Source organism: Dermacentor albipictus, chromosome 7 (genome assembly GCF_038994185.2).
Source record: "Dermacentor albipictus isolate Rhodes 1998 colony chromosome 7, USDA_Dalb.pri_finalv2, whole genome shotgun sequence".
NCBI classification, from domain to species: Eukaryota; Metazoa; Arthropoda; class Arachnida; order Ixodida; family Ixodidae; genus Dermacentor; species Dermacentor albipictus.
In genome coordinates this window covers 79,038,115-79,059,501 of record NC_091827.1, presented here as the reverse complement: position 1 = coordinate 79,059,501, position 21,387 = coordinate 79,038,115, and positions in this window count along the sequence as shown.

Genomic DNA, 21,387 nt, shown 5'->3' with positions numbered 1-21,387 from the left:
ATATGAGCGGAAAAGACAGTAAGCGAAGTGTAGTAATTATATCGCAGCTATGTAATTATAGCCAACACGCAAATATGCGCCTTGCAATATCTGAAACACGAGCTACTTAAAAAAAAATTCGCTCTGTCGAACCTACTATTTTTATTGTTTATTGGCCAGCGCTACCACTGCCACAGTGTTCAATTGCAGTTGTCGTAACGTGAGAAGCGTTGAAATTAGACTTATTTGTACTTAGAAACTTTGTACTTAGTAGTGTTGGTTGGAGCAACAATCCTATCAATCCAGCGCATTGCGTCTAAATCAATCAGTAAGGTCTAACCGATTAGCAGTTCTACAAATGTGATGTGCATTTCTCTCTCTCTCTCTCTCAATTTTGCCATAAGGTAAAAACCATAGTGATTGTATTGCTTTTTTTTTTGTTTCCATAAAAGCACTGGGAAGCGACGCCATCTTGACGGAAACACTCATGAAAAAAGGACTCATACGAAGAAACCCTAATATTGCTATAAAAGCAGGTTCACTTTTGTCATGGAGTGCCAAACCTTAACGCTAGTCTTGTTTATGCCGATACAAGGTTAAGAACAAAAACGTCTAATTTACATAGGGACCAAAATATATAAGTTAGGAATACACTTAAGCTTTCGGCTGATGTAATGAATGTTCGCTGACGTTCACGCCCTATTACCAAGCATTTAGTCCGTAATTGAAAATTCGTGATTCTGCTATATGTTACAGTCGCCATAATACGGCTTCAAGAAAATAACGAGTTATGTCGATTATGTCGCAGCCGCCTGTTTGCAAGCTTATTAAAAAATAATTAGGAACGCCTACTTGAAGCCATCCACGACAGCACGAAATGAGAAAAGCTAAAGATCTAGAGCTGCTAACGGTGGTTCCTATGAGAACTTGCTTAAATATGCGCTTCCTATGAGAAGGCTAAACGTGGGCTCAGTGCGCAAAGGAAACAACCCGATGAACTTGAAGCATTTTTCCTTCGGTCCTCAGTCAAGCTTCACCGCAATGCGCATGTGTAAATCACAGCTCGGCATTTTTGCAAAAAATATATTTCAGAAGAATGGCCCAACAACCTTGAGTTATAACCTCGAAAAGGTATTTTCTGCTGACAACGCATGGTCGTAACTTCCCTGCTGCGTTATATCAGTGTTTGCATTCCGGTCAAAGCGCTGCTATAGCAGAGCCGGAATTCTCAGACTAGGAGCTGAAAATACCTATGTTACAGGGATTTAGTGGCCTGTATACATTGTTAACTCACAGTTGAAATTCTACAGACAAAAAAAAGTATACGGATCCCACGCACTGTGGCATCGATGTAAGCGATAGTTTCTGTGCTGTTTGCTTAGACTAATGATAACTAGTGGTGTTGATGGCGGCGAATGTTCAACTTCTTCAGCGTTTAGTCGAGCACGGCATTGGTGGGCCGATGTCAGACGATACCATGCGTGTAGCACAGCTGTTTTTCTGCGTAGTACACAGAACACACAGGGGGGAGTGTTTGTCTGAGGCGTTTTTGTGTGCCATATTTCATAAACTCAAAGAGGGCTGAGCATTGTCAGTGCCTCATATGACACATCGCCTTATGGCAAAAGTATTAAACTTATAAGGCTTTACGTTCAAAAGCCAGAATCGGATTGTGAGGCACGCCATAGCGGCGGACTTCGTATTAAGTTTGACAACGTGGCGTTCTAAATCTCAGAGCACGAGCGTTTTCTATTTTGACTCCATCGAAATGCGGCTGCCCCAGAGGGGTTCAAGCCAGCGAGCTCAAACAACGCCTTATCTGCACAGCTACCACGGCTAACACAGAAATACTGATTTAACGTGGGACCACTTTCGTAGTATCATTTAGACCCTGCGGTGGATTTGAATTAATGCGGCCATGCATAACTTGTTTGCTTGACACATTTGCATGGTGCTTATTTTTAGAAATATAATCAACATACCGCCATGTACCTTGAACTTAAATTTATCCAGTTTCCTCACAACCACTGTCGTGTCTCTAAGCGCTTCACTAACATACAATGTGCTCCTTTTTGATCATTCATGTTATTATGTTAGTGTATACTTTTAATGTGTAATGTAAAGTAATTTACAATGTTTACACTGCGACTATAGCCCTATACGGGGCAGCACTGTATTTCAATGAATAAATGAATAAATAAGTAAATAAACAACACTACCGTTTCCTTGCCTTGGCACGTCCCCTTTTACCTATCTCCTTCACAGCCGCCTGTTTTGGAAATGTAAGAGTGGTAAGGCTGTTATTCACTCGTTTCGCAACTGCGACGGTTCTGCCCATTCTGCTCCTCCTCTCCTCTCTCCTTTTTACAGTTTTGTATGCGTTCCCTCTTGACTTGTGCATCAGTAGAAAGGTAATCGCTGTAGTTTCTGCAATGCTTTTTGGGGGCCTGACAGATAATTACAGTGCTCAAGAGGCTAATGTGGCAACGCCCAGGCAGCTCAATAGACCAAAGTGCACGAACGACGCGATAGAAAGATCCAACAAGTTTCTCGTGCCTGCTTTCCTCACCGCCAAGCTCCTGCCATGTAAATACATGCTCTGAACCGCCGTCGACACGGCGTGCAAGACAATGACGGCAGCAGAAGTAGCAGCGGCGAGAAAGAGAAAGGAAGAGGAAAAGAAACGTTTCGATTTAAAAGTGTGAATACAAGATACTGCCTTTTGATTTACAATTTCGCATTTCGGTGAAGGTCGACAGATGGCTACGTGCGGAATGTTCAAAATTCCAGCACATTACAAACGTCCACTAGGATCTTTATCGAAAACTGCCACAGTGCTCACACGCCTATTAAAGCTGCTTTGCATGTGTACTTATCAAGCGTTTCGCGTGCAGTACAGGTTTGCATGAATTTGCTGGTAAATATGGTATCGTCTATTCCCCGAATGCACACGCATCGGACCCGCTTCAGTGTGGTAAATTATCGCTGAGGATTTATAAATTGTGGCTTCTTTTGTGTTATAACTAATTAGCCTCGGACTTACACCGAAGCTTACCGTGAATTATCACTCGTTCCGTGATCTGGGTTTGTGCTTGACCTGCCGCATTCCCACTATGCCCTTGAGGATAACGTACACGGTTTGATCTCCGCCGCTTGCTCCAAAATGCCAACTGTCATGTCCGTGGAACGGATAACTTCTCGTCTTCTGTGTGCGCGTATTGCACAGCAAGGTAGTGAACATAAACATGGGGTAACTCGTGTGCTACTTCACGATGTTTGGCCGCATCACTTCACCAGCAAGATCGCAAATTTTTCATATTAGCGAGAAAACCCACACACCATTCGACGTGAATAAAAATTAGCAAGCCTTGCACACCTTTCTTTCTGGCCGATTTGTCCCAAAGACAAGGAAACCTACTTAGGTCAAACTAATGTTTATTATAAACGCCACTATCATAAGAGCGGAAATTACACATGGACATAATGAAATGCAAGCATTACATCCCACAACAGTAGGGCAGCAATGCATAGACGTGTGCAGCTGGAAATACATGGTCGCCTACTAATTGTAAAGAAGAATCATGCCGAATGCCTGGAAGGCGGGATAGCTTCCATAAGCAGCAATCATTTTTGAGCTTGCAGACGACACCTGGTGGTAACCCGGAACTGAAAACTTACTGCAGCGCATCAAAAACACCTCTACTGGCTTTCTGGGGGGTTTTCTGGGCTTATATCATAATTTGAAGGCATGAACTCACCTAGGCCAAACCGATACATTGGGTTCTGCGGGTAGATTACCACTTTTGTATTGATTTATACATTGGTGCTTCCATAGGAAAAGTATGGCGGAAGCGCAGCTGGTTGCTGTGCTTCTGTTGGTAGGCTTTGCAGGAATCTTAACAAGTGAAAATCTGGACATTTACCAGCATTTAGTTGACGCTCCAGATGTAAGAAAGGTAACCTACTCGTTTGACGTACTCCCCGCTTCCACTTGCCCAGTGGGAAAAATGTATTTCGATATATTATCGCGCATGCTCTTAACCATTAGTCATGAATAGAGCACACGAAACTCTTTGCGATGCACTTGCTTCTTTTGATATTTACTACTAGCTCTTTTAAGTTGGTTGCACCTAATTTCAGGCTTTACTCAGCGCTCCATACGCCATACGCGTGGAGCAGATGCTTGAACATCTATTTCACTTGCACAGCACCATTGTGAACGCATGTCGCAGGTGCGCAGCGAATGAGGATCGAACCCCTTGCTCTGTTCCTGAGCATTCGCATATTGTTTGTGGCTTTCCGGCGGAACCATCTGTTTCGGCGAAATGTTAGATGATGTGCTATTCCGCAAGGTGCAAAACTGTAATGCAGCCTTCGTTTGCATTTAAGAAATGTGCCAAACATTGACTGGTGGTCGGTGCATTTGCTTAGCAAAAAATCTGCGTAGCAGCCTAAAGTTCACCTATGTTCTCAAAAATTAACGCAAGGTAATGGGCACTCGGCGGTACTTGAAATAAATGTTGTATTTTCTTACTGGGTGCCACTATCTGGCTATGACAAACGGCGTGTTGTTTGGATCCCGTATAACTTGAGCTTCTCACGGAAGGCGCATCCCGCGAACTCTGAAACGCATCTGGAGTGTGCCGTGCTTGGCAAGAAATTTTCCTCAAAATCAGAATCTTCTTGATGTCTGGAATGCTCCAAGTTTACGCTACATGTCCTAGAAATAGCTGTTATCCCAAGACCAGCAAAACATTTGCGAAAGCATTATTGGAAACTATTCTTTCATATTTTTTCCTACCACTGGTACAACACATTCATATGGTTCAGATTACTCATATTCTGCAAGCGGGGATGTTTAGCCCAGTTTGTAAGACAGCTCTGAGCGTGGGGTCATAGGTCTGAAGCTCACAAACACAAACGTCTTGTTCCATTTGAATTAAGTTTCATTTATAGATAAATTTCGGTATAGGGATTCGCCTTAAGTTACATATGGAAGGATGGACGGGTTTATTCGTTGGCTAGGCATACACATGCCTACGCCTTTACAGAGGAGAACTTCACGTGAGCGTAGTACAGCCCAACTCTGCCAATACTAAATAGGCGAGTTCCCACCCGACGGTATGTGAAGTGCGGCCCAAGAGTTAGTAAGAGAAAGCTCCGATGCTCTGCAATGAGGTGTCACAAATGCATTCTTTTCACAGTCTCTGTCATCCACGGCGATATGTCAGTACCCATGGCTCAATTCTATGGAGGAAAAAATAAGTCGCTCCGTGAAGGCAGTCGGGAGCGTCATTAATGCATGGAAGAGGACAGGCATCTTTCTTGGTGATTTTAATGCGATGTCCACATTCAATGGAGTACTGTCAACTGTTGTCCATAGTTTTAACTAAAATAACCGCAGAAACTCACGTGCTCTTGAACAGCTGCATGGTGCCTTTTGTAAGCATCTTGTCAACTTGTTGATGAATACCTTGGGGCACCGATGAAGACACGTGATAAGGTCACCGGTGAATTGGATGTATTTATCTAGCGATTTCATCTAAGGATGGCCATTGATGTCGGAAATGTCATCGTAGGTGACGATCAAATGCCGAAGGTCGTACACTTGCAAGGGTAGAAGGTCCAGAGAAATTATTGTTTTGTACTGGTGGAGAAGTGGCTGCGCCAACGGAAATGATTGTCGGAGGAGGCTCAGGCGACAGCAATGAAATCAGCACTCCTTTGATGGCGACAATGTGGCCAAAGCTATGTCTTGGGGGAGAACTTGAAAACAGATTCCGTAGTGAAGAGAGTTCACCATTCGGTACACTGAGTCAGGGTACAGTGAAAATACAAATCGGTGTTCGGGGTGGCGAACGAAAAAACTCCGCACAAGAGGCCTAGATCTGGGATACGTCGAGAACGTCTGGTGAAGTGGGAAAGTTTAGCGACACCGGCCGAGCAAGCAATTCCAACGGAGTCGTCAGACAAAAAAAAGGAAGTCCAAGGATTACGCGATGAGGGCAGTGCAGAAAAACATGAAACGAAACGGAAGTAAGGTGACCTGCGACATACACACGTGCAGTTCACATTCTGAGCATGGCCGGATATCCACCGTCAGCGACACGCAACGCCATACTCGGTAGGTATGAACACTTTAACCGTTCGCGAAGATCAGAACTGATGATACAAATATGTACACTGCAGTCGATAAGGGCAGTAACGGACAGGTCTTCTAGGGCAAGTCGGTTCTCGTGCATCAGGAAGGTTAAAGGTCGGGGGTCCAATGCAGCGGAACCTCTGGAGGCTGCTATATTTAGTTTTCTTAGGAAGAGTGTCCAGAGTGATGCTGCGATGCATGCGGTGGAGGAGAGGTGACCGCGACCGACGAATGTTAGGGTAGGTAAGCATGTAGAGCGTTGGGTTGGTGCGAGAGGGTCTCGGAGCGATGAGCTGTTATGAGCGGAAAACACCAGAGGGAGGCTGTCCCCGTGGTAATATTAAAAAAAAACGAGCGAGTGGATGAAGGCTGGTGATATCGGTAGCCACTATAAATACGTTCCATGCCCTGGCAATGAAAGCAGATGGGCTTGTCATCTCGGGTTCTCCAGTGGCCTAAATAACGATGGCGGTGAAATATTGCTGTATTTCGGAGCAATGGACTCTCCCGAGGGTGAGTACGCGAGCCCGTGGACTGTAGTCCTACGTTAACCAGCTCTTCCCTAACGACGGCTTAGATTGAAGAGATTGTCACCCTGGAATTATGAGAAGGGCGTGCGAAATAGGAAGTTGGAGACGCCACTTCAGTTTCAGAACGCACGGTGCGGCGTGAATTTCCCGACACACGATGCAGAGAACGCTATCGGTGGTGGACAGCCGAGTTAGCGACTGAAGGTACGCGCATGAGGACACGGAATCAGTTGTTGAACAATGCGGCGATTCTTCATGTCTTGAAAACGTTTGAAAGCTTAACGTCTTCAACGTTTCAAAAGTATTTAAAGACGAGCAATGCCAAAGCATCGTCAGCGCTGTCTTTTAGGACGCGGCTTACTTAGTGCACCCCGGCCGTTGTATTATTCAGTCGGTGGCGAAGGGCAATGACCACAAGTATGTACGATACTCATGACTTACTGGAAGTGTTACCGCGACAAGAGATGCCTTTTGAAGCGGCGCGAAGGCACTGCTTCAAGATGGCACGACGACTGCGATAGCATAGCAACAATGACATCATAACGGCTTAATACATGATAATAACGGCGGAAACACTATATAATATATAATAACATATAATAACAACGAAAATATTATGCAAAAGAAAGGCGAAGAAACATTAAAGCAGATGGAATGAAGAGTGTGGTATGACGATGATGGCTTGACAACGACGGCATGGCGAGAATGGTATGACGCTGGTGAAGCGACTACTGTGTTAACACAACAGCCAGACGATGTAGGCATTGCAAAAATGGCATGAAGAATATTGCGCATTGTTTACGGGACGACAAGAGTCGGATAATGAAGGGAGAAGGACGTCAATAATATTACCGCCACGGCCTCTTAACGAAGATACGACAATGAATATTTCACGGTGACCGTATGATCGTTACAGATTGACGCGATGTGATGTCAATGGTTTATCAGCATAGGCTCATGCCTTGTAATGCAGATACGTGAAGCAAATATACAGCGCAGCTTTCGTTTCAATACAAAACGAACAAAATAAGAAAGCAGTCCAAGCACATGATCATAACGAGAGGCGCGCACTCCCGCATTGATCAACGTACGTGGCCTCCAATCCCTCGCCCATAGTCGTTGTCGGAGAACTTAACGTAGTTATCTCAAAACCGTAATCATAGCAGTGCTTCACGCACTCCTTGGCACAGTTTGTGCTCTGCTATTTGAACCATTCGATTCAACGAACTACCGTACACGGCTCATGCATCTATTTAACTTAGGCAAAGTACATTTCTCAAATAAGAACGGAAAACATCAGTGCGTATCACACAAACCACAACGAAGTTAAAGCAGTACTTTCAAAGTAACTAATAAAATACGTGTTTTGTATGCTGCACTGAAATCTGTCTGTATGAGATATCCTTTTAAAAAGCAATGTGCGTAAAGAGCACTCTTGATAGCATCCGTCTTTCACAAGTTGCCCTACATTAGGCGCAACATATGTACATCTTCGCTTACCAACCATCTTGAATGAATTCGATTGGCGGCGATTTACTTACGTTTACTGCTAAATTTTCCGGTTAAAAAGCCTATTTAACGAGAAATCAAGTCGTAGCCTGTTTCGTATTGTCCGCAATTTCCGATAGTGCGGTTTAAATAAGTCACGTTTTTATGTTTAGTGTTCTATTTTTCGACAAGAAATCTCATTCAACGAGAAGTCCAGACGATGTGACCTGCATCGTATTGTGCGCCGCTTTCCATAATGCGGTTTGAAAATATGTCATTTTACGTTTAGTGCTCTATTCTTGAGAATTTCTGAACTGCTCACACCATACATATAGAGTGTGAACGCTTCAAAATCATATATGATCTTGAAGCGTTGAAGCATTAAGCCTTTAAGTCATTAACTCTTCGTATAATCATTACCGCCCCAAAGAGTGATTTACTGGGTATTTCACTTGGTTCAATACTTCGCAAATGAAAATTACCTTTGATAAGCCGTCGTTATGTCCTTCTGTAAAAAATAATATCCTCCTGTTTTTCATTACTCCTTCAGTACACGCGCTGTGTGCAGGGTACCTGAGTATAAGTTTGTAGGTGTCATTTTGGCACAAACCATTTCGTGGTCTAATCACATTGATTGCATTTGTAGCAAAGCACTAAAAAATGAGCTACCTACATCGTACACTATCCAACTCTCCAAAAGATACGAAGCTATTGTTATATGAATCGCTAATCCGTTCTGTAGTTGACCACGCATCTGTAGTTTGGAACCCTTATAGGCATTGTGAGAGTAATGGTATAGAAGCAATCCAGAAAAAAGCTTTAATATTTATATGGCACCGTTATTATCGTGACTTTTCACCCTCTTCTACATTTCATTCGTTGAATTTAACTTCGCTCTATTCACGTCGCCCGCATAGCTTCCTTGGATTTCTTGCACAGCATCGTCAATTCTTCCGTAGGTTTTCCAAAAGAACTATACTAACCTCGCACCAGTGTCCTCGACGAGACAACATCACAACTACAACTTGATGCCCTACTTTGCACGAACTAATATGTTTAAATTCAGCGTTTTCCCTCTTTTCATAGAAGATTGGAATTCCTTACGTGCGTCTATTCGCTCTTGCTCACCCCGAAGTTTTGTGTCTGCCATCCAGGATGAATGCTCCTAGCGCATCATCCTCATCGTTTTATCGTACTTTTCTCTGTGTAATTGCCTCTCTTAATCCACTCCTGCTATAGCGCCTATTGCATTGCAGTATGTACAAACAAACAACATAAATTAATTGCACCTGGGAATGCGCACACCCTCCGGGTTACTCCCCTGTTTCTTCAGCTTCCTCCTGGGACACTGCGCTGACCAGCTTAGAACCGCAAGATCAGCAATGACTGACGCGGTCGGCACTTGGAGTGGCGGGAGCCAATGGGGCACTGAACTAAGGGATCCACCCTACGAAAAAGTCTCCCCACCACATTAGAAATAAATGTTTACTCTCTCTCTCTTTCTCGATCTACTCAGGCTTATCAAGAACCCCAGACAATTCTAAATCGCAGCAGTCCGTGAAACAGCCATCACGCACATCGGAGATAAGGCAAAGTGAGACCTTAATTCCTCTCGTAATATCCTCTCGTAATATAAACCCATCCCTTTACGAAAATGCAGATGAATAGCAAAGAATAGGTGCTAGGCCACGGTCAATACATAGTACTTCCTTGGTCACTGCCCAGTATCGCGATGTTGGTTGCAGTAATTTCGCAAAGAACAGTCGTGCTCAATATCATTTTAAAGCGCACGTCTTAGGCACCCGTTCCTGGTATGAGCGGGTGGGTCTCTAGGCATAAGCGCGCAAACGCGCTCCTGCCACGGTTCACGTTTTCGCGTCGTCTTCTTCCACAGCTGGCTGCGATAGCTCTCATTATTCCATCGTTCCCATACTTCCATTCGCGCTCATGCCATGTTCACGCCTTCGCCGTCATCTTCTTCCAGAGCTGGCTCTGACGCCACTCATCATGGCAACATGCCAATGTTGCCCCTCCTTTTGCAGAGGCGCTGACGGCACTGGCTCATGTACACAGCTGCGCTCAAATTTTGCGTTCGGTAGTATCGCAATGGTCAGCCATTCTTGTTGACTTTATTCCAATAACCACCACAGAAACAAAACAATTTTCAGGCTCTATTGTACATCGTCACACCTTAACAGTACGCATCCTAAATATATTTACTTACTCAATTTTATAGGAAAAGCAAAGGCGGTGCAAATAATCTTTAGAAAAAATATGAAAATTTTCACTAGTAAATGAATCATTAAACATTATTTGATGAAAGCTTTATTATTGATCGATCGTTTTTAGCAGTCTTCCACAAGATAGACAATGCAATGCGACGGCGTAGTACATTGAGGATATTTCTCAGATAATCATACGGGATCACGTCGTGTCACAGAAGCTTGCTGCAGTATTGCCTGGCAATCACTAGAATACAGCCGCTTTCCAGCGCCAGCAGTTTTATTGAAGTAGAGCGAACAATCCTCTGATGGGCCCTCCACAACGGAAGAATTCTTAATGCGCAGATCATACCAAGGTCTCATACCTGCAATGGAAAAATTCTGTCACGGATCCGTAGCCTTTGGTAGAGGGCTATGCAGTTTGGTATATATTTATGTTTATATGACTGCAAAGTCGCGATGCAAGAAGACTGATAAATAAAAAAGGAAGTTTTTATTGCGTTAACATTCTTTGGGTGCGCAACACAATTTCCGAGAGCTTCGTATCTGTGTACACTTGTATATAAAAATTTAATTGTGGGGTTTCACACGACAAAACCACTTTCTGAGGCACGCCGTAGTGGAGGACTCCGGAAATTTGACCACCTGGGGTTTTTTAACGTGCACCTATATGCAAGTACGCGGGTGTTTTTGCATTTCGCGACCATCGATATGCGGCCGCCGTCGCAGGGATTCAAACCCGCGATCTCGTGCTCAGCAGCCTAACACCATAGCCACTGAGCAACCACGGCGGGTACGCCTGTACACATCAGTGTACCTATGTGTACTGCTGTTTGAACACATCCTTTGACGCCGACTAAAAGCGAATGGTGTAAGCCACTCAGTCTGTGCTGGTCTTCAATGAAGCTCCCTAACGCAAAGTTGGTGTAACCAGGCATGTTAGCAAGTACCACTCTACAATGACTAATCAGATGCCTTAATTGTCTTCTGTTTCTTAGTAGACTCAAGGCGACGTCAGCATTTTTTCTCGCGGACAGCAACCCGACGCATGACAGGTTCGACAAGTGCACTGGGTACATGCCGCATTTCATTGAACCACTCGCCAAATTGAATCACTGAGTATGTGCCACTGAGTGTGCGAGAAGCGGGGGTACAATTCTTAGCGTTTGCTAGAAAAGGCACGCCGCGCTTTTCGGAGACCACGCGTGGAGTAGTCACCGGTACCACTAGATGGCGCAGCGTGTATGGAAATAAACGCCATAGATTAGCGCCGTTGCCGCCTGTCACGTTTCTTTGTGTTCGCACGCAAACGTCCACCATGCATGTTGGAGGCCAGGTAGAGGTTTCGCGGTGGCTGCGCGAGATGGCGCCGATTATTTTTAGGGAAACTTAAAAGAGGAGTCACGCTACAGTACACGCGTCCTGCATAACTCATTTAGGTGGGCGAAACACAGTGTATCTATATTTGGATTCACTACTATACGCGGTACAGTCGGCAGTCATCCTCAGACAGTTTCTGAAGAAATTTTCTTTAATGATAATGAATGAAGGGGTGCATGTGCAGGAACTATTTAAAAATTTTGTTAGTACCGCAATGCCCTAAGCAATTGAAAGACAGGGAGCAGTTCATACGAAGTAAACATAAAACTAAGCAACCCTCTTCAGCTCCCTAAACACTGGAAAGGAGACGCTAAACTCCTGATCAAAAGTGTATACCAATCCTACAGACATTTACTTTGATTGTTAATGCACTTAATCTACATAGTCATTGGGCCGAAATGTAATAATAAAGAATGATCTTTTTTTCTCCACTTTATTCTTGCAGAATAAGTTTTTTATAGGCGATACAGATGTCGGAGCTAGTGCGAGGTAGACCCAGTTCAGGGAGCGCTGGGCTTCGAACTGCTCATTTTTATACATCGCGATGCACGCGCTGCGCGGCCAGGAGCTAACTTCCTCCTCTTAGACGGGCGTTGCGCGCTGAGCAAGTTGTGGCCTGCGGCCCGGGCCCGAGGCAAGGGGCGCTACAGGGTTCCCCCCATAGAGCGGAAGCCAGAGGAACCGCCCAGTGAACGTCCTTAGATGCCATTCTAAGATGCCATTCTAAGATGCCAGATTCTAAGAGATGCCATTCTCGGAAGGAGAGTAGGCGGTCGTATGGATGCGTCAAACGCCCTGAATGTTGGCAAGCGCGTTGAATAGTGCCCATTGAAACTGGCAGCCTTCGTCGGTGGTCGCAATAGAAGAGCATCGGAAATGTGACACCCAGCTTCTGATGAAAGCTGTAGCAACTGTCCCTGCCGTAGTGTCTGTTATGGGAAACGTCTCTGGCCATCGGATTCAGTGATCCAAACATGTCAGCAGGTAACAGGCCCCATGTGATGTCGGAAGAGGGCCGACCATGTCGAGGTGGACTGGGGAAATGTCGAGTCTGGAGGCCGAATGGCGAATTAGACGCGACGGTATGCCGGTGAACTTTAACACACTCGCCTTAACGAGGGTTCGCGCCTGCAGCAAGCTAGTAAGCAGCAGCAAAAAGAACTGAAAAATCTCTGTGATCTAAAAAATGTTTTCAGTTGCTACTTTTTCAAGTTCGCTGCTCCCCTGTCTGCAGCACCTCAAGTTAAATAATAGGTAAATATGTGCGTGTGTATTCCACAAGCTGGGTGCTCAGAGGAAGCTTTAAGAATATGTGTGCTATATGCCCAACAATAGATCTCATGTGCAGCATTTCCACAGGATATAATGTTTGCCAGCTGGCAGTTATGACATAACTCGCAACATTTTTACTGCAGTGCCATATTCATAATTTCCACTTCCGGGCTACTTAGACTCTGGCCTATCTTCAGCTTCATTGATTCACCTAAGCACCTCCTTCGAGTTAAATATAATTGTGGGCTTGAGTACGTATGCATGATGTGCCCCACACTAACTGTATTTCTCAGATGAAGAATGATATGAAAGCACTGCTATTTCGCAACGTAAAAGACGTGAGGGAAGATGAGAGAGGCGCTATTAGGCTTTCACAACAGAAGAGTTTGAAAAAACGTATCGAAGATTGCGACAAATGTATTGAGTGTAAAATAGGATACCTTCAAACTACTAAGTCTCTTATAAAAAATAAATATTACGTAGATTTTGAAAGTAATTCCACTTTTGGGTACCACCTCTAATAATGCTTCCTGAGTGCAGTGTAGCATCAAACTTCAGGGTGATGGATGTTAATGGATCTTTAGATGTAGCAAAAACTGCATCTTCAAAAGCTGGTCCCACAAACGGCTGGTTACGCATGACAGTCAGCCTGTTGCGATGCTCGCAAGTGAATAACCGAAAGCTGGACATGCTCGGCCTTTCTGCTTATGACACAGGCTAAAGCTTCAACTCGGCTAGCGCTTATTTATAGCAGCAGCATCCCTCTCTCTCAATGTCCCTCCTTATTATTCTGTCAACTTGCTAATTTGCATTTCTGGGGACCTCATTATAGTGTCGACTACCGAACTTCGTTGATATGTGCCTGAAAATAGAGTGGCCCTTTTGAAGCCACGCTGTTCTTCGCATGCATTTCATTAGGGTCAGTTTAAAAATATGCATTTGTATGTATCATTCTTACGTAAACCGGGTTTTGTGCTGTGTATAATGCATAGGACCGGAAACAATATTTTCTCACCTAACAAAACGGGTTTAGGCACGCCATGCTCAAAGCTTGGTTTCTTAGGAACATATGATATTATGCTATGTCGAAAAAGCTACACACTACTAAATGTTGCAAACAAAGATCATAGCGCATTATGATTTGACGGTTAAAATGCGAGCGACCACTAAACTTCTAGCCTTAGCCCCGTTTAGCATAGACATCATTGTGGCGCAAAATGAGACCTATGTCATTAGCAACCTTCTGGGATAACTACAAACAGAATATGTACTTGCTAAGAGATTGAGATACTACTATAATGAGCCTCATCCAAAGCACCCTTTTCTTTTACCATTTCGGGAATGAAGCCATTTTTTTAAAAGATAGACAGTCACTCAGGACAATAAATGAAGTAGTCTCGCTGAGATTGTGTCTCGTATTGACTCAAACGAGCCACACACCAAATGACTGACGTGTCAAGTGTGCATGGTCACCCAACCAGCCAATTATTCCTTGGCCTATCTGGCCGACTACACAATCCTAGTTGATTGGAGCCATTTTAAAACAAATGGGATTCTTTAGTAGGGTGATGCTTAGGGACACAAGCAGCGCTTGCAAGTCTTAGCGCACTGTCCAGCATTACATAGACTGTAATACGGCACATTGGATTCCAGTTCATTTCGATTCCAGGTTATCTCGGTTGACTGACCGAAACTCAGGAAATTGCCAAAACTGCATGACCCTTGTATTTTCCAGTACATGGCAAGTTACTGTTCATCATATTGCTTCAGGTTTGTACTTCCCAAGATATGCCCCTAAGTTATGTCTGTAGCATTCATTTTCATTCTGCTGCAGAATGAAAATGGAGTAAATTGAAGTGCCTAGACCTCAGATTAAAGAGAAGCACAGGTTCCATGCTACAGAAAATGAGGCCCAAGAGCGACTTCTCTTCCAAGGAATTAAGTGGCGAGTAAAGAATCCTACTCACGACTTCATCGTTCGTTGTCCTGTGAAAGGCACTGTTACACGCAAAGTTATTGGAAATAAAAACACGCGAGAAATGAAGCGCAGACTATGTGCTGAGTTTGGTGAAAAAGAAGGAAGAACTTAACCCTTACCTACCATCACCAGCTCCAGGTTAGATGTGGTAAAAGTGCAGAAAAAGATAATCAGATTGAGTCAGAACTGTCAAGGTGACCAACTTGAATCGTATTGAGGCGATATGTTAGAAATTGTGTCTGATGATGAGTTCTGTCGCACTCGGTCACTCACGCAGGCTTCAATACCAGCCGCCACGTTGCAGAATGCTCCCATATCTCTCGTCACTTCACGCTTTCTTCTGAGCAAGATTTCCGCACTGTCAAAAGATTGGGAGCAGCTGAATCTCGTGCAGGGAGCATCCAAGTTGCCCGGTGCATTTATTAGCCTGAGAGCATATCTTGGATCCCTGAGCCTGATTACAGCACCGGCCAGTTTGTCCCATGTAAGCGCAGTTGCATGTGCGCGGTTGTCATGTTCGTCATGTGCGAAGAGGCACTCGTTTACAAGATACTGCACACCAGCGACCATGCATAGCCTGAATATATGGGCTGGTGCTTGAATCAGAGACTCTGGGAACACACATATGCCCTCGGCCTAGTAAATGCACCACATAACTTGGCTCTGCACTGCACTAAATGCGGTTGCACACGGTATTTGGACAGGACATAAGACATGCTCAGAAAGAAGTGTAATGGGAGGGGAAGAGAGATACGGAAAGCATCTTGTGTGGTTGTGGATGGTGCTGAAACCTACATGAGCGAGTCGTCTGTGTCGCGACCTCATCAAGTGGGTCACCTTTTCGGTTCTGATTGATTCCAAGTTTCTTTTCTTCGCTTTTTTGTGCAATCAAGTTTCAGCTGATACTAACGGCTCTTAGTATAGATCCTTCTTATTCATTAAACTCGGCTGACAGTTCGAGCTTCTCTTGTGTGTTTTAGTTTCCTCTAAATTCGTGTGTCCCAACGCAACAAACAATGAAGCTACACTAACTAGAGCCTTTCTTAAGCTTCGCATACTTTCCTTACCCACTACTTCATTCCATGGAAGAGATATTTTTGGTTCAATCTAGCCAGCCATGAAGAAATAAGAGACAAATAAAGAGCGCAAAGAACACGATTGCGTCTGTTATTTCATTGCATGCATGCATGCAACTTCCCGATAGATGGGCTACACAAATTCTCTCGAATGTCTGCTTATATGCTGCATCCTGCGCCCACATTCCCGACAGACTTTCTGCAGAAATGCTGTATCCGGCGGTAACACAGTCTGAGCACACTTTCCGCAGAAAAAGTATACTAATTGGCCGACGGGAGGTGACAGGGGGTGACAGGAAGTCTGTCAGCTGTCTTCAGATATTATGCATCTCGGGTGGCTCATGGTCTGTAAAATTTCTGCAGCAAGTATACAATTACTTTTGTAAGAGAGGCGGCGTCACATCCAAAGTCTACAGGCGTAATCGGAGCAGAGGCGGCATTTACTTGTCGGTTGTGCATACTGGAGCGCTTCTGAAGCGTCTTTTCTATAGAGGTGGCTTCGGTGAGCAACTCCGCAACAAGCTTTGGCGCATTCCGAAGAAGATTTCCAAAGAACTGTTCCTTTACGCCAGTTGTCAGATGACGCATCTTATTCTCTTCCGACACGCTCTGATCGGAACGCAGAAAGAGACGCATCATGTCATCGACGTACAACGTGACATTCTAGTTGGGCTTGTGAATGCATGACTGAAGGACTGGCTCCGCCTTTTTCCCTCCGATCGCGGTTGGAGCAGGTCTCCAGTAGCTACCGCTGAATCTCAGTGCTCACATTTGCACTAGCTACTGTCACTACTTTTTCCTGCAGGCCGTGATGACAAGGTACTTTCACGGTTCCTGAACAGGTGCGAGCACCATCCCCGAGAATGAAACAAACTTTCCTGAGTCTGGTGTTGTTGCTCAGTCGTTAAAGGAGTACTGACACAAAAAAAATCCATGTGGTTTTTTCTGCTTTAATAAGTAGTTAATAACCCAGTAATCACGGCACGAGACCTCATTTACTTCTGAGCGCGACAGGTAATTATCTGCAGTCTTTCTTGTAGCGACCAGTCCAAGTTTCGGTTTCAGAGAGCAACGAAACAGTCCACCGGGAGTGTAAACAAAGTGGTCACGTGTTCGCAAAAAGCCATGACGTATGCTCTGCTGCGCAGCCAGCGTGCGGCGCGCCGGCACGCGAGCTTCGTGTTGCTAGTCGTCTGCTACGCCTGCACGTGGTTTGCCATGTCCTCGCCATCATCGTCATCGTCCTCCTCGTTTTCGTCGTCCAGCGGCGACGATTTCCTGCATGTGGGAGTCGCCGCCGTATTAGACGTGGCCAATCACTTTCAATTTGACCCACTGGAGAGCAGCGACTCGGATATTGCGGCCGGCGACGGCGAGCACGTGACACAGGAGACACACGGTACGATTCGGCGTCCGATCCGACGTGCGGCGCCGCATGCTCCGGCATGCGGCATACGATGATTCGGGACACACTGTGCGTGCATCCGAAAGACTGAGCGGGGCGTAAGCGCCGCCCAGATCCAGCCCTCCAGCTTGACTTCAGAGCCACGTTGAGAAACGCAATATAAACAACTCTCCACAACACTGCGTCGCTTTACGCGAGCACTGCCAATAACGTTATGCCCATGCGAGTGACAGAACACTTCACGACGGCGCGTCGTCCACTGGCGACTCCGCTAACAGCCAGCGATAGGGCCGGTAGGCCTAGCTAGGCAGACGCCGCGGCCGACGACGCTTACGATCCAACCCGAGCTCGTCGAAGAGCGCTTAGGTTTGCCAAAACAATTAACACTGTACACTTAGGTCGCCCGTAATTCAATGCAATTGGTTTACTCGACGCAGTCGTTGCGAAGGGCAAACGTGCAAGCAAAGCGAGCAGCCTCGCTCAAGCCTGTTTCACATGCTGCGACTGCAACGACGAAAATCGGTGCTGTCGCACGCGTCGCAACGCGATTTTTAGAGGGCTCATTTCACATGATTGCGATTTCAACAATGCGACTGGTGCGACGCCCAGGGTTGCTTAGCGCCAGGTTTCGTGGCACACGCTGCATAATTCTTTTATTGTAGTGAATAAAACGTTTACACTATAATATTATTGACTTCTCTTGATTATAGGCAAATAATATGTACGTTTACTAATTTAAGAACGTTAGTTAAGATTTGTCTTGGGGTGCGCGACGGCGGTTTTGTTGGTTCAGTGCGACATCGCGCACGTAAACAGCTGTTCGTAGGTGGTTCAGCCAGCGATTCTTTATTCTGTGGTTCAGCGTTGTGTGTTGTCTTATCTACATTCTATGACCGTTTCGTTCTGCCTGCGCTACAACAATCTGCAAGATGACCTATCGACAAGTTCATATAGCTACCGTCACCGTATATGCAGTATTCGGAATTCGACTGCCACGAAGTTGTGTCAGCCTAGCAAGATCCTCGCGCTACCCGTGCTCGGCGTCAGCTTCTGGAGAAACGATGCGTGTATATTGCCCGTCATTGCGCATATGTGGTGCCTGCTCCTAGCCGTATTCTTACGCCAAACGCAACAAGAAGCACCAACCCGAACACCCGCGTGTGCCCCTGAACGAAGCCTCAAACGATCAGTGTGATTACGACGTGGAATGAAAACTGTGTTGTGAAATTCAACCTTAGCGCTAGCCTGGTTCGTCCATCGCCGTGCTTGCGCTGCGAATATATATATGGGAGCCCTCTCTAAATATTTCTAAAGGCGCAAAAGCCGACGCATCAAATGTTTCGAGCAGTTACCGTCGCTTTTGTAGAAACCTGTACGTTGTAATATAGCATTCTAAAAGACACGCTTCTCGTCCACTTTGTTGTCCCGTGTCTCGCGTTGGTAGTATACTCGGAACTTCTAACAAGAAGACCATATCAATACGCGCTATTCATAATGCAGGATCGTAGGCCCACGGCAGGCGCACTTGCCGTGGAATTTTTCAGCTTTCTGCTCAGCCTCGCACGCCTCTCATGGTTAGCCTGTTTTGTGGAAATAAACATTATTATTATATTATTAATGTTATTAGATATTATAGTTTCTTCACTGTAATTTATAGCAATCATCCAGATTTCTTAAGCTAGTCATGCATTTAACCTGTATTAGGTCAACATTGTTATGACATGCCTTTGGGAGTCATTTCAAACTAGATTGCTCAGCCAGAGGAAGTACAAATGCAAGCTTCAATATTTATTCCAATTTCGTATTCCTAAACAGATTATATTGGCAGAATTTTATGCCTGCTTGCATTTCCTGCAATTCAATGTTCAGAGCTGGAAAAACTGATTCCTTTTCTTGCTGTCGAAAAGCTGCTCCAATGTCGATAGCAAGCTATAATTATTCATTTCGAAAGAGTTAAGCAATGACTATATGTCTAAGCTTATCAATGCGTTTTTGTTCCACGAACACAATAAAGTTTTCTCTCTCCCTCTCATTGAGAGCCATGGAATGAAACCGTTCACTTTCATAAGTATCAGGATGCAAACATTCTGGAGATTGTCCTGAGCATTTGTCTGCATCCTATAGTGTGCATGTTTGTATTAAGTTCTCGTGTTACAATCGCAGTGATCTACACATATTGTTATATTGTAACAAACTAACTTATTTCATTTTGTTTTCAATTCTACCATGTGGCCATGCAGTAACGACTGCATTAATAAGCAAAAAAGAAAACTGCAGATTCAGTGTACGTGTTGGATTCTATGCGAAGTGAAGTTTCTGTCAAGTGGTCAATTAAATGCTGTTAAAGTAACTGCGATATATACAATTTGTCTTACTTTCAACAATCCAACATGTCATCTTTTGCAAGGTTTGCTTATGCACCGCATAGGTCACAACCTTAATGTCATGTAATCTTTATGCATTACACTGTTCACAAACCATACCAAAACGCAAATGGCAGTTAATGTAGATGCACGCTGCGAGACATCAATGCAGTGACGTTTGTTGAGCAAGGAATGGTGCGAGGTGCATGCAGATGAATGAATGACGTGCTTATGTACTTATTTATTTATATACCTCGCAGGCTGCAAGGTTGGAGTATTATGCAAGGGGGAATAAAAAAGTTGTTACATAAGGAAGAAGGGCACAACATTAAGAAAAAAACCAGCAAAAAAAGCAGTACCAATACATTACACCAACTAGCCCAAGGTATTTTACTGGCACAACATTTACAATACTTAACAAACAATAACAGAAAACGTTACTGCCCATGCACCCTGTACAGACGGTAAACCAGCGAAGCTGAAATGTGCAGCCCCAGTGTTTATCACTGGGTTAATTCCAATGGTTTATTCAAGTCTTTCTATATTATTGGTTATGTCTGTGTTTCTTAATGAGGTTATGCACATGTTTGGCTTGGGTTTATCACATTGTTTATTTGGAATGCCGCAAAGTGCAATGAGTGGTTCATTGTGTTAATCCAGCGGGTCCATCAAAGTCTTTCTGAATGCTGTTATGCACTTGTGTTTTGTAATGCGTTAATCATAATGTTTATGACTTAGTTATGCACTGTAGTTACGAAGTGACACACCGGGGCTGCACATTTCATTTAATTAAATACACGGACACATTTTCGAACCTATTGGGAAGTCTGAGAGAGACTGCTGCATGCGTGCTCTGCTGCTAGAGAGAAACGACGTCACTATCGGTCTAGCCAATGGCCCACCACACCTTTGCTGTGAGATAATAATGACATCATGATCTTGTCTTAACCCCATCCCCCTCTGTGTCCCTTCCCTGCAATAATACGCAGATAAATGTATGTTTGAAATGCATAAGCATTTCTATGTCTACCCAACAAGAAATGTCTCCGTCCATCATGCAAGACGAATGCAATGGCTCACACCCCCTTAAACAATGGCTCATACCCCTACACTATGGTTTTTGGGATCGGACCATGAGTGTTTCACATAGGCATATACAGCTTCACTGTAAAAAGAATGAACACCTTTCTGCTAGAGACCGAGACAATCATGAGGTGTATTAACAAGTTTATTGAACATGCCGAGTAAATGCTGTTTGACAAGCAATAAATCGAATTTCCACAAAAAGCAGAAGCAAGATCTGGTGTGTGTCAATACAGATCCCAACAGGAAACGCATCCATCCCTGAAAGTGTAACAGCGGCCATGCTGACACAAGATTCTTCCAGTGTATTTGCATCTACAGCATCCATAATTTCTCTAGGCAGCCGATCTCCACAGAATGCTAGCTTCTTCCTCTACAATGCACTCTCCACATCTGAGCGTGCATTGTAGAGGAAGAAGCTAGCATTCTGTGCAGATCGGCTGCCTAGAGAAGTTACGGAAGCTGTAGA